The sequence below is a fragment of the Gambusia affinis genome, linkage group LG04 (genome assembly GCF_019740435.1).
Source record: "Gambusia affinis linkage group LG04, SWU_Gaff_1.0, whole genome shotgun sequence".
In the NCBI taxonomy this organism is placed as follows: domain Eukaryota; kingdom Metazoa; phylum Chordata; class Actinopteri; order Cyprinodontiformes; family Poeciliidae; genus Gambusia; species Gambusia affinis.
The window spans coordinates 660,299-672,107 of NC_057871.1; the positions used below are offsets into that span (position 1 = coordinate 660,299).

General features: G+C 40.1%; 1 non-coding gene across 1 annotated transcript; it reads right to left on the reverse strand.

Moving 5' to 3' along the window:
* Positions 1–10,048: 10,048 nt before the first annotated feature.
* On the reverse strand, positions 10,049–10,239 carry LOC122830433. The gene has a single exon (XR_006370523.1). It is a non-coding gene; the product is annotated as a U2 spliceosomal RNA (small nuclear RNA).
* Between the last annotated feature and the right edge of the window lie 1,570 nt (positions 10,240–11,809).

Below are 11,809 nucleotides of genomic sequence, written 5' to 3' on the forward strand. Positions count from 1 at the left end.
TTCTCCAGAGAAAAGACGTTCTCCCGTTAAAGTCAGCATGGAGGAAGATTCCACTAGGAAGATGTGAAGGAACCTAAATGGTGTCAAAGTTCATGTTCTCTGACAGCGAAGTGAAACCCGCGGCAGAAACGTCAGCAGTGCTTTGGCTCCATTTCCACAGGCTGGATAATCCTCCAACTGAAATCTGACTTTACCAACTTCCTGATTGAGAATATTTGAAATCTGCGCAGCAGCACATCCAGAATCAACGCTACGCCAAACAAATTCAGAGAAAATGACTAAATGTCAACAAGTGAGTTCCTGTGGAACCTGCAGGAAGTTCTGCCTGTCGCTGATCTGATCTGATACCAAACCTCTGATGAAACGGCTTGCTGTGGTGGCACAGAGGTTAAGCTATGGAGGCCTCAGTGCGGCGGTCGCTGGTTCAATTCCCGGCCTGCTGACCTTTGCCCCATGTGTTCCTCCTTCTCTCATTTCCAATAAATCCTTTAACAACAACCTGGATGAATCCTTTGTCGGCCTGCAGTCGTGGATCCAACCTCAGCCGATCTAAAAGCTTCCAGTCATCAGCAGCTGAACGTCTAGAGAATCACAACCAAATAAAAACTGAAAGCTGGAACAAACAGAGAAAACTGCTGGAACAGGTCAGAGTAGATTGTTCTCCATCCAGAGAGAGTCGTGTTGCCTTCATGGTCCTCTGCTTCGCTGCACTTTCACCCAGTCGGAGGGTTTTAACGCGACGCTTCCTGTCTGCTCTCCAACGCCACAGTGCCTGAAGTCGGGACAAATATTTCCCTTCCAGCATTTCCTCCTGGCTGAAGGTTGCAGGAGAACTTCAGACCTGGTTCCTGCAGCGAGAGCAAAGCAGCAGAAACTTCCAGTTCAACCAGTTCAACCAGTTCAGACAGTCCAGTGGAAACCAGAAGAGTCGGGTGGATCGCTCCGGCTGCCTCACTCGGTTCTACCAGGTCCAAAGCCGCAACATCTGCAGCGGTTCGCTGCACAGAGGAAACGATCCAAACTGAACAGTGCAGTTCCCCTCCTGGCCTGAGGGGGCGCTGCACCAACAACCACTGAAGGAAACCAGGGAAACTTGGTCCAGCATGAATAAATATGAACATTTGGGCCGATGTTTAGCTGCCGTTGAGCTGAATTTACCAATATTTTACTTTATCAATGTTTTTATTTGATTAATCATCAGAATAGATTAATCGATTACTAAAATAATTACTTACAACCGATGGACAGATCTAAAATCTGAATCTGACTTTAAGACTTTGAAAGGTTCTTGTTTGATAAAACTAGATTATCTCAGATTATACTAGTTTATCCTGGATTATCCTGGTTATCCTGGATTATCCTGGATTACCCTGGATTATCTCAGGATGCTCTAGCTGCTGGTCTGTAATAATCCAGCATAATCCCGGCCCGTCGGGAACCTGAAGCTGTTCATCTCTGCTGAACCTCGTTGGTCGCCGACGTTCCTCGTTAATCTCGGTGACGTCCCTTTGCTGCTCAACTCGATGGCCGTCTTCCAAACCTGTGAGGTCAGCCGGAGGTCACCGGCTCTCGCTCAGGGGAGGAAGAGGAGGGAAAGAGGAAGAGGCTGCTTACATCTCCTCGGCTTTCAGACGGACTGCTGTTCCTTCCAGCTGACTGACGGCTCCGCCGCAGAACAATGAGCTCTAATGAAGTGCTTCCACCTCGTTTCGCCCTCTGAGAGGATGTTTAACTTCACACCCTCAGCCGAAACTGGAATGTGTTGAAGTGCATGCTCAGGTCAAAGGTCATGCTGTTGGCCTGGCTGACAGCAGCTCCAGGATGAACGGGTCAAGGTTGTTGTTTGGACTTGTGTTAATAATAAAGCCAGTGAAGGCCTGCGCCGTTTCTCCTCCTGCTGAGGTCAAAGGTCAGAAACTCGGAGGCTTCAGCTTCATCCTGAAGATTTTGATCGTCATCGATCAGTTTCTGTTTTTGGTCCACATGGAGATGAAACCAGAAAATATTCACAGCATTTCTTCCACATTGGATCAAAGTTTTAGTTTTGATCCAATTGACATAAAATTTGTTAAAATCAAGTCCTGACATGTCAGTAATAAAATCTCCACTTCCTCCTTCAGTTTTCTTAATCTTGGTTCCTCTTTTTTTATTGCTGATGTTTTTCAAAGTTGCCAAATGAAACTTTTAACCAAAAACAGGAATTTGTTTGGTGTTGGCTCGGAGGGTCAGGCTTTAGAAACTGATTTGTTGTTTTTGTGGGTTAAACACTGACAGACTGAACTCTCAGCAGAACATTGAGTTATAAGCTGCAGTGGATCAGCTGGCGCCCCCTGCAGGAAGGAAGGAGCCACAGCAAGAACAAAGTCTGATCCTCCTGAACTTTTATTTGTCCTGAACTAAACTGGACTGGACCAACCAGAAAACAAGTCGACATTCAACATGCCAGATTCCCATCCCTGTTTTCTGCTGCAAAACTACAAATATTACAGACTCTTGTGCTAATTGAAGGTAAGCTACTCTGGAGTTTGAATGTATATCTTCAATTATTAGAGTACATATTCTAAATAGTTTATTTGATATAAAACGTAATTCAAATATTTGACTGGAGGTCTCAAAACTTAAAGTCACAACAGGCATTTTGCATTAACCTTTAAAAAGGTCAAACATTTTGGTTCATAAACCAGGTAAGCTGATTTCTGAAACCTGTTCAGAAAACTTTAAAATCAGAAACATCATCATATAACAAAGAAGGAAAAATACAACCGTGAAGGGAGGCCCAGTTTTCCCTCTCCAGTCTCTTCTTCCAGCTCCTCCAGGAATCCCAAGGCGTTTCCAGGAATCCCAAGGCGTTCCCAGGCCAGCAGAGAGACATCGTCCCTCCAGAGTGTCCTGGGTTTCCCCTCCTCCTGGTGGGACATGAACTCCTCACCAGGGAAGCGTCCAGGAGGCATCCTGACCAGATGCTCCTCAACTGGCTCCTCTCGATGTGAAGGAGCAGCAGCTCTACTCTGAGTCTCTCCTGGATGACTGAGCTTCTCTCTCTAAGGGAGAGCCCAGCCACCCTACGGAGAAAACCCATTTCGGCCGCTTGTATCTGTGATCTCGTTCTTTCAGTCATGACCCAAAGCTCATGACCATAGATGAGGGTGGGAACGTAGATCGACCTGTAAATCGAGAGCTTCGCTTTTTGGCTCAGTTCTCTCTTCACCACGACGGACCGGTACAGCGCCCGCTTAACGGCAGACGCTGCACCAATCCGCCTGTCGATCTCCCGCTCCCTTCTTCCCCCATTCGTGAACAAGATCCTGAGATACTTGAATACAACCATATGTAGATTTAATGAAAAAATGCTTAATGTTCACCAAGCGCCGTCTGTTCTAGACTGATTTTATTTAATCCGCTTTTAAACCTTTATGACGGTTATTATGTTTCACCAAATCCCTGTTTTCGTCTTGAGATGTCAACTCACAATATTTATTATTTCTCCAACAAATTCAAATCAAATGTTATTTTATCAAGGAACCTGTGGTGAAAAATTACTATAAGTTAACATCTGCTGATCATTTTATTTGAAATGCTTGTGAACTCTCAACAAAAGAAGCTGTTTGGGCCACACACACACACACACACACACACACACACACACACACACACACACACACACACACACACACACACACACACACACACACACACACACACACACACACACACACACACACACACACACACACGTTTGCGCAGCTATCTTAGTGGGAACTTTCCATTGACTTCCATTCATTTCTACAGCCTAACCCTATCCAAATCTCAATTCACACCTAAGTCCTAAATCTGACCTCTGACCCCAAAACAGCGTTTCCCCTTGTGGGGCCCAGGCTTCAGTCCCTACAACATACTAGAAACAAACGCACACACACACACACGCGCGCCCACACAAGGTTGGAAATTGTTTTCTGCAGCTGCACCAGAACCAGAACCAGAACCAGAACCAGAACCAGAACCAGGCCATCTCTTCTTGTTTTGGATCCTTGGTATAAAACCCGTGTCTGCCTGCAGCTTTCTGAATTGGACAGAATATATGAACAAACCTGACAGTGCTTGGTAATAATCTTTTTCCACAATAATTCTCAGACTGAAGAACTTTTGGCCTCCAACTCATTTAAACTTAAACTCTTTTAAATCCCAGATCTCTCTGTGCTAAAGCTCTATTAATCAATGATTTCATCACTGAGCATAATATCCATGTTGTTTCTGACAGAAACGTGGTTGAATGACAATAATGAACCGATCGAACTAATTGAATCTGCACCTCCTAACTACAATTTCTTAAGTGAGAATAGAAAACATAAAAAAGGAGGAGGCGTGGCTTCAATATATATATATTTTTTAATATATATATTTATTAGGTTTTCAGAATATAACATACATGAATCATACATGAGAGTATAAGTAAATATATATGCACATATACTTACATATCCATACATATACAGTATGTAACAAAATCCTGTATGAAAGCAGTATACTCTTATCAATCCAGTAACAAAAATAAAGATGTACAATAACCGAAGAAAGAAAAAAAAACAAAAAAACAAAAAAAAACAACGCAAAAACTTTTAAATAAAAAAATAAAAATAAAGATAAATAAATATTATAACAGCAAATCAGGTTACACTGCATTGAGTACCATCTACAATTAAAGAATGGTATTACCTGTCTGTAAGGGCAAAGGTGGCACATTAAGAAGCTGAGCGAGTGTCTGGGTCGACCCTGGATCGGGAAAGATGATCCAAAACTGGATGCCAGATACTACAAAATCAGAGAAACCCACAACATCATATCGTAGCCTCTCCAAATGAAGAATCTCAGTGAAGTCGCTCAACCACATTTTAAACTGAGGAACCTTGTCAGTTTTCCAGAGTCTCAATATTACTTTTTTGGCGATTACCATTCCATACACCACTGTCGTTTGCATAGAAACGCTGCAGGTCCTCAAAGAAGGAAAATGTCCAAATAATGCAATCTGGGGGTCAGGAACCAACGTGCATCCATAAACCTTAGAAAACAAGTTGAAAATCTCACACCAATAATGAAAGAGCTTGGGACATGTCCAGAACAAATGAGAAAGGGAGCCATCCGCAGACTTACATTTATCACAATTTGAAGATGTCGAAGGAAATATTCTGTGCAGTTTAATTTTAGAATAGTGGAGTCTATGGAATACCTTGAACTGGATTAACTGGTGTCGTACATTGATAGAGCACGTCCGAATCCTCCCAGACCTCACTCCCAATCTGCAAACCCAGCTCCTCCTCCCATGCAGCCCTCAAGAAGTCTGTGGTAAAGTTCATTCGTTCTGCAAAGACGTCAACCAAACTCGTGATAAACTTTTTCGATCCTGGAGAGCCCAGCAGAATTTTACATAATTTATTCTCTTCCGGGAGAGATATGAAAATCTGAATATTAGTTCGAACATAGTTTCTAATTTGCAAGTATTTGAAGAAATCTGTATCTAGAAGGGAAAAACGGCTCTTCAGCATAGCGAATGAAGCAAACTTTTTGTTAATGTACAGATTTTTCAGAGTATTAAGGCCTTTCAAACTCCAGTTTTTAAAGGATGTATCCGAAAGTGATGGGGGAAAAGCATGGTTACAGTAAACTGGGGCATGAACTGACGTCTCTGGCAATTTGCAGTGCAGTTTTATTTGCTTCCATATTTTCAAAGAATTTAAAACAATTAAATTATTTACCCCACTAATTGCTGGGGATATCGGTGCTGCAAAAAGAAGAGCCGGAAGAGAGCTGTCAGTAACACCACTTCTTTCAATAGCCACCCATGGGGGGGAATTTGCAGGCAGTTCTTGTGCATCACCTTCCTGCCAGTATACCAAGGCTCTTGCATTCGCTGCCCAATAATAATGCTGAAAGCAGGGTAATCCCAATCCCCCTATCTTTCTTGGTTTGTGTAAGTGAGTTTTTGATATTCTATGGGCTTTAAAGCCCCAAACAAAAGGCAAAATTATTGAGTCTAACGATTTAAAAAAAGCCTTCGTTAAAAAAATAGGCAAACCCTGAAAAATATATAAAAATTTAGGCAAGGACACCATTTTAATAGCATTTATACGGCCCATCATTGACAGAGGAAGTGTTCTCCATTTATCAATGTCTTTCCGAAGATTCTCCACTTTTTCCAAAAAATTCAATTTGAAGATTTGTTTAGGGTCCTTTGGCAGAATAACCCCAAGATATTTCAGTTTGTCCGTTATCTTAAATAATAGGTTATCTAAAAAGTTGGAAGTGAGGCTCACACCTAATGACATAAACTCACTCTTCTGCCAATTAATAGTATAACCTGAAATCTCACCGAATGACTGAATGAGGTCTAGGAGTGCTGGCACTGACCGCTCAGGATGTGATACGAAAACCACCACATCATCAGCATACAATGAAATTTGATGGTCAATGCTTCCCAATTGAATCGGTTTGATTAAGGGGTGTTCTCTAATACTAATGGCGAGGGTTTCCATAGCGACCGCGAAAAGCAAGGGGCTAAGGGGGCAACCCTGACGGGTTCCCCGGTGTAGCAGAAAGGGCTCTGACTTGTCCTGATTTGTAAGGACAGAGGCAGATGGATGAGCATACATTATTTTGATCCAAGACACAAATTTATCACCAAATCCAAACTCCCCAAGTACAGTCAGGATGTAGGGCCACTCCAGTTGGTCAAATGCCTTTTCAGCATCGAGGCGAAGAGCCGCTCCCTTAAACCTACTGTCATATTTATGATACATAATGTTCATTAACCGTCTGATATTAAAAAATGAGAACCTATTTGGAACGAAGCCCGTTTGGTCCGGGTGTACAATGGAGGAAATATGTTTATTTAGCCTATTTGCCAGTACTTTAGCGAAGATTTTAATGTCAGAATTCAATAATGAAATAGGGCGATATGATGAAAGCTCCGTCTCCTCCCTGCCTTCTTTACATATTAAAGTTATATTGGCTTCATACATGGTAGGAGGCGTGGCTTCAATATTTAAGAAAACCGTAAATAGTAGTAAAATTTCTTTGGGTCACTTCACCTCTTTTGAGTATCTTGGAATTGAGGTTAAAGGTCACAAACAAACTTTAGCACTAAATACTGGTTCTGGTTCTGTTGGACCTCAGTGTTGACCAGGACATATTACTGAATGGACTGGAGAGTTGGGTCGGACTCTCCGGTCCAGAGATTAACTGGTCTGAATCTTACATAAAGAACAGGGATTTCTTTGTTTCAATTGGAAACTTCTCATCAGAGAGGTCAAAGGTCACATGTGGGGTTCCTCAAGGTTCAATCCTAGGACCCTCTGATTCAATATCTACATACTCCCACTGGCTCAGGTCATAACAGGAAATATCAGCTACCATAACTATGCAGATGATACAGCTCTGCATTATGATGTCACCACTTGACCTTTGACCCCATCCAATCACTGAATAAATATTGAGAACAGATAAATGTGTGGATGAGACAAAACTTCCTCCAGCTGAACAGAAACAGAACTGAAGTTATTATTTTTGGACCTAAAGAGGAACGATCTAGAGTTATAGATCTAGAGTTATAGATCTAGTTATAATCGAGAGCTATAGATCTACAGTTATAGATTTAGAACTATAGATCTAGAGCTATAGATCTACAGTTATAGATTTAGAACTATAGATCTAGAGCTATAGATCTACAGTTATAGATTTAGAACTATAGATCTAGAGCTATAGATCTACAGTTATAGATTTAGAACTATAGATCTAGAGCTATAGATCTACAGTTATAGATTTAGAACTATAGATCTAGAGCTATAGATCTACAGTTATAGATTTAGAACTATAGATCTAGAGCTATAGATCTACAGTTATAGATTTAGAACTATAGATCTAGAGCTATAGATCTACAGTTATAGATTTAGAACTATAGATCTAGAGCTATAGATCTACAGTTATAGATTTAGAACTATAGATCTAGAGCTATAGATCTACAGTTATAGATTTAGAACTATAGATCTAGAGCTATAGATCTACAGTTATAGATTTAGAACTATAGATCTAGAGCTATAGATCTACAGTTATAGATCTAGAACTATAGATCTAGAGTCAGTGCACAGTTTCAGTTATTACAACTAAAAACCAACGATCAGGCCGAAACCTGGGAGTAGCGATGAACTCTGACCTGAACATTCAGAGCCACATAAAGACAGTCACAAAGACGGCCTTCTATCACCTGAAGAGCATTTCCAGGATTAAAGGACTAATGTCTCAGCCAGATCTAGAGAAACTCATCCATGTGTTTATCTTCAGCCGCATTGATTATTGCAACAGCGTCTTCACAGGTCTGTTCTATAAATCAATCAAAGAGCTGCAGCTGATCCAGAATGCTGCTGCTGGAGTTCTGACTAAAACCAGGAAGATAGAGCACATAACACCAGTTTTTTTAATTTTTTTTAATTGATTTTCATAACTTTATGTAAACACCAACAAAATTAAACAAAAACAACCCACCCCAAAACAACAAGGAGCACTGCAAAGTCCACATAAAAAATAAAAACATACATACATACAGCCCACATACACAAAATACAGCAGTCATGATTCAAAATAGTCACAACTGTCAGACAGCCAAATGAGTGATATATCGAATGTAAGAGAGAGAAAAAAAAATATGTAAAAATAAAAAAATTACAGCCTCTGTAAAAAGGATTGCAGTGGGGCCCAGATCCTCCAAAATTTGTCCGACTTTTGATGAAGGTCATGAGTGAGTTTTTCAACTGAGACAATGGCAGAAATCTGTGATATCCACATATCAACTGTAGGGGCCTGTGATGCTGACCATCTCAATAGTTTACATTTCTTGGCCAGAAATAAAAGGATTGCAAGCAGATGTTTAGTGTCTGCATTCAGTAGAATGTCTGAAGCAGGTTAAAGAGACAGAAGGAGGGAGTTAGTGAGAACTGTTTACCAATGATCTCTTGTATCATGAGATGAACTCTTTTCCAGAAAGATTGAATACAATTGCAAGACCAAAATAAGTGAATAAACGTGCCCCTATGTATTTTGCATTTATGACACAGATCTGAAGCATCAGGAAACATCCTCCGAAGGCGAACAGGTGTATAATAAGTTCGGTAGAAGAATTTAAAGTTCTGCTCATGTAAAGAAACTGAGGTGGAGTTGGGGAAAACCCCATCACAGATTTCCTCCCAATCTGCCAGATCAAACGTCAGTCCTAGGTCACGCTCCCACACCAGCTTCATAGCATCATAACCTGAGGAGTCAAAGCCAGATAGTAAATGATATATCTTAGAGATAAGTCCTTTGGGAGATTTGGTTATGATAACATAACACCAGTTTTAAAGTCTCTCCACTGGCCCCAATGAAAAACGAGGCAAAACCAACCTCCATTTTAACATTTCTTGTCACTGAGCTTCAGTTTAGCAGCTGAGATAAATCACTCTAACCTCCACGTCCAATTGGGAACAGAATCTTTTGTTCTCAGTCTTTTTTAGTAAGGAGAGTGCTGCCATCTAGTGTTTGTACATTCACATTGCAGGCTGCCAACAAATACGGGACTGCAGTTTGGTTTAAAATACAGCAACCTAATCACAGCTTCAACATGAAACCAACGTTTTTAGTTATAAAAAGGGCTATAAGTCTAAAAGTGAATATGACAGCAGATACACACACACATATATACATATATATATGGATATCTATCTATATATCTATATATAGATAGATATCCAGATATAGATAGATATCCACATATATATACATATATGGATATCTAGATAGATATAGATAGATATCCAGATATAGATAGATAGACATCCAGATATAGATAGATAGATATCCAGATATAGATATAGATATAGATAGATATCCACATATATATATATATATATATATAAATATGGATATCTAGATAGATATAGATAGACATCCAGATATAGATAGATATAATGAGACTGTTGAATTTCCTATTAGTTATTCAACCTCCAGTTTTCCATATAACAGCATCAGGGGGTGCACCGTTCCTGGAGGTACTGCAATACCAGGTCGATGCGTGGAGTGGACGGAGCAAGCCCCTATTCCATCTCCCTGCTGCAAAAATCAATTTAATATATGGTCCCCGGGTAGGGGACGTATCAGATATTAAACTGATAAGAACAGATACTACACTTGATCTTAGCCAAAAGGCCGAGAAGCGATAACCTATTTAACTGGGGAGGTAACCATTTCAACCTCGACCATCCCGTTTTCACTCACGGTTCGGATAACTTTATATTTCATCGCTCAAAAAACAAACAATGTAAATAGAAAATATTGCTCTAAAGTCACTGATGTCACTTTTATGGTGGAAAACAAAAATAAATGAGCTGAATCGAACCAAAAGGTCGCGTGGAAAAAGACCGACTTGTTTATTTCTGGTCACGTGACACACTTGTCTCCAATAAGAATCCTGGAGGTGTAAACACGTTTAAAAAGGTTTTCTCCTTACTTTAACGTTTAAATATAAACTTAACTGTTATGTTATGTGTAAAGGTCTACTAGTTTACATTTGATTACGCTGAATGACGCAGTACGGCAGAATTTAATGAAGCCGTTCAAGGTTTTTGTTTCAACACGCTTTGCCTGCAGCGACCTCTAGTGGACATTAAGGGCTTATGCAGCACAAACTAAGCATTGAGTTTGGGTAAAGTTACACATAAAGTAGTTCAAGGAAGTGTTCCTGTCATTTTTATTTTATTGTTGAGGCACAGGTAGGTCTCCGGATGCACACATACAAATAAAACGTAAAGTAAAATGTCGGTAGGACGTTTTCATAACAGGAAGTTACAAAACTGACGTACCGCTTTTGACCACCAGAGGGCGACCCACTCCACCAAACCGTGTCCTTAACTTTATCCTACTGGTTATAGGTCCGAGTTTACATTTTCTCTCCTCCGTAATGTGGCAATCATTAGAAACTGGTTAGGTTCTGTTATTATACAAAAAAAAAAAAACTGGTTGGGCTTATGTTATTCATTCTCATACTTCCAATGTGGTGGAAGCTGAATTGTACAAAATAATTGTAATTTGCCTTTCCAAATAAAAAATTAATTAAAAAAAAAAAAAAAAAAAGAAACTGGTTAGAATTTCAGCAGAAAATATTCAAATGAAATACCAGAAATGATACTAAAGTACAACTCTTAAAATATACAAGAAATGACGGTTCAGTAGAATATATATACATATAATTTTTTTTAATTTGATCTTCAGCTTATTTTGTTTTGTTATTCAGAACTGCCTCTTCCTCCTTTCATTCAGTGTTTCACTATTTTAAAATAGATATCAAATTATCTCAACCATCTCATGAAATAGATTTTGGTTATTTTGAGATGAGAAACTTGGATCGTTCTAGTATAAAGTAAATATTAAAGGTTTTTAAAAAATATTAACTAAGTATACTGAGCTGATGAAAGGCTAAAAATACTATATATATAACAAACAAAAAGTGTTTTTTATCTGGAGTTAGAAGCTGTTTCTAACTCCAGCATTGTAACAGCATTTCTCAGAGTCAGAAGGGAGGCCCAGATACTTGAACTCCCCCCTGACCCGGAGAAGGCACTCTACCCTTTTCCGGCTCAAGACCATGGCCTCGGATTTGGAGGCACTGGTCCTCATCCCAGCCGCTTCACACTCGGCTGCGAACCGCTCCAGTGAGAGCTGCAGATCACGACCTGATGAAGCCAAAAGGATCACATCATCTGCAAAAAGCAGAGATTTGATCCTAAGGCCA